The sequence below is a fragment of the Condylura cristata genome, unplaced genomic scaffold (genome assembly GCF_000260355.1).
Source record: "Condylura cristata isolate star-nosed mole 26May11 unplaced genomic scaffold, ConCri1.0 scaffold00044, whole genome shotgun sequence".
Classification (NCBI taxonomy): Eukaryota; Metazoa; Chordata; class Mammalia; order Eulipotyphla; family Talpidae; genus Condylura; species Condylura cristata.
Window position 1 is genome coordinate 4,085,128 of NW_004567145.1, and position 3,129 is coordinate 4,088,256.

At 33.2% G+C, this 3,129-nt stretch overlaps 1 pseudogene; it reads right to left on the bottom strand.

The window, feature by feature from the left end:
• Positions 1-327: 327 nt before the first annotated feature.
• Positions 328-1,017, bottom strand: LOC101637650 (annotated as a pseudogene).
• Between the last annotated feature and the right edge of the window lie 2,112 nt (positions 1,018-3,129).

A 3,129-nucleotide genomic window follows, 5' to 3' on the forward strand; every position in this document is an offset into this window, starting at 1 on the left:
AGGAAAGAGAATCTTTTTGAACATAGTTTGTGTTCATTTAGGCCCATGATTCTTGTAGATTATTTTTGAATCTAGAAAAGTGTGGTTATTAACAAGGCTACATTCAGTGTGTGTATAATTTGCAAAATATTTGTTACACACTTAAATACAACTGGAGCAACGAGTATTTGTGCCGACAAAAGTGAAGGTTTTTCTTTCATATTAAAATTAACAATGGTTTTACACAATAATGCCTGAAAACATTTTGGAAAAGATTATTGATGATCTTGACTGTAACAGCTTATTGCATTTTTCTGTCTCTCAACTTTAGTACTCTAGTTTGGAGGGTTAAGTTCTACTTTTCCTCTTATCTTCAAATAGACTTTTCAGCATACATAGTTGAATAGCTGAAACTAACACCATGACCACTAAATTAACCATAGACCAAAAGTTGACTCTATCAAAGTTGCTTTCTTGTATGTTCCGATCACGAGCTTCAAATGCTCTAAGCAAATTTTGGATATGACCAATTTTGCTTAGTCTGGACTTGATACTGCTGATGGAATTCAGGATGTCTTCCAGTTTCATCTACAACATATCTGTGCCAGTAATATATTTCTTCCAGTCCTCTTGATTTTGTCCCTGTTCTCCCATATTATCCATAATTAATTCAAAGAAGATCACCTTCTCAGAAATGGTGCTGTATGTATTATCAAAACAGAACATGTAGTCACCAACTTCAGTCTCTACCGTATGAACTCCATCTGATTTTCTTTGTTCAAAAACTAAGGCTCTTCCTTCTGGAGAGGCAAGATGGAAATCAATATCTAATCCTGCTCCATCTAAAACTTGGTACTCAATCTCCAGCGAGGCCTTCAGGGACTTGGGCTGATAGAAACACTCCTTCTGGCAGGCCGGAAGCGTAAATGTGAAGTCTTTGTCTAAAGAGGGCTTGAAGCCCACCGCCCCCAGCAACAGTTCAACGGGCACAGTAGCCATCAGGAGAACTGGGAAGGACAGCCAAATCCTGTCGCCCATTCCTGCCGAAGTTTCGCGTTGAAAGAGGCGTGGGTTATAGGCTCCCACGCACCACTTTTCTTCTCTAGACTTCTCATGGTTGGCAGGGATACCTGAAGCCCGAGAAGACACTGAGAGGCGGCCGCGGCGGAGGCAGACGCTCACGCTGCCGAGAAGGGCCAGCCTCCTCTGGGTAGGTGCCATGGGTGGGGCCACCATTAAGGTTTGAACATGCTGGGAGATAAAACTATTAATAAAAATAATAACAAAATAATTTAGCATAATGCATGATAAGAAAACAAAGATATTCATAATATGCAGTCAGATGGTGATGGCACACGGGTGACTTGGTGATGGGAAACCCACGGGGATTACAATTGAGATAAAAAATGTATAAAATGATATAAAATAAACTATTATATTATAAAAAATAGAATATAAAAAAAAAAGAATATGCAGCCAGGTTTAAGAACTATCATGTTAAGTTTTCTATGGAAGCTTAAAAGAGTCACGTTTATTTAGGCTTCAAGGAACTAATCCATGGTTTACCATTGATTAAACTCTGTTAGGCCCATTGAGGATCCACAGAGATAGATTTCAGATGTCTGATTTTAAATTTCTATCTTGCGTCAGATTTGAAAATTTGTGTCTTTCTAGAAATTTGCCCATTTTTTCTAGAAATGAAGATATTGGAAAATTTGTTTAAAGTATTCACACTTAGGGATTTCAAGATGCTGGGTATATGGAGATACCACTCATGTCAACCATTGTGTTAATTGTTCTATTATTCATGTGTTATCTAATCTCATCAAGATTTTCCTACAAGAGGTTTATCTATTTCAATAGTCTTTAAAAAATTATCTTTTGACTTCCTTATTTTTTCTATTGCATTTTTATTTCATTTTTTTTGTTTTTCCTCTTACCTTTATTGTTATTTTAATTCTTCTTAGAGTTTAACTATCTTCATTACATGGAAATGAGTTTTATTGATATTCATTAGTTTTTTCCTAATAAAAACATTTAAATTAAAAAATGCATAATCACTGTTTGAACTTGATTTACTAAATTTTGACTCATTGTGTTTTATTTTCATTTATGTTTAAATGGTTCTAACATGCTTTGACTCACAAATTATTTGGATGTATACTATTAAATAATACTGAACATTTTTAGATCTTTAAATTGTATATTAGTGAGTTATAGTTTAGGGGTTTTTGATAATAAAACATACTCTGGATAATTTAAAGTCTTTGAAACATTAATTAAGTCATTTTTATGTGACCATTACATGTGCACTTGACTACGTTCTGTTATTTTTGGAATGAACACTGTAGAAATATAACTTAGTTAAGATTCAACACGAGATCAATGATACTTCTCACTAGTTCACATATTTCTAAGTTTCAGTTCTTCTACTCTTCAAGAACATCTGATGACATTTTTAGACAATTTTACTGATTCATATGCACGGCAGACCCATATCTTAAAAATGTGGACATAAAGAACCTTAATCTTAAATCTTGTTATTGCAGAATTGATTTTTTTTTCTGCATTCTTTTATCATTGAGCACTTTGTTATGGTTCAATATGTGGAGTTTATTCAATTCAATTCTCATTAATTATCCACTCTTACACCCAAAATTTTGAAATATTAAAAGGGTGCATAGCTAAGAGACTTTCACCTGGTGAAATACAAAAAAAAAAAAAAATTAAAGATAATTATGTATATATTCGATCAGTCTTTATTCACTCTTCTCCAATGATTTCTATGTTCTGAGAATCCTGCTAGGGAGAGGAGAAGGCCAAGGATAAAGACTCTTTCTTAAGGGCACACTCTTAATACAATTTTTTTCTACAGAAATTTATATTTGTTATAAACAGTCTTTCCATAAGAGACAGGTTAGTAAGACTTTCTATGTGGAATATACTCAAAATAAAGAAAATTAGAGTTGATGAAATGAGACAAATGGAAAGCACTTTCCTCTAGATGATATTAAGCAAAAGCCAAATTTGACACTACAAACATTTAATCCAACTACTTTGCAATGTGATATAACAGATGTTCTCATCAATTATTTATCTTGCTATTTATTTAATATGATTTTATTTGGATAAATTTTATATTTCAAAATA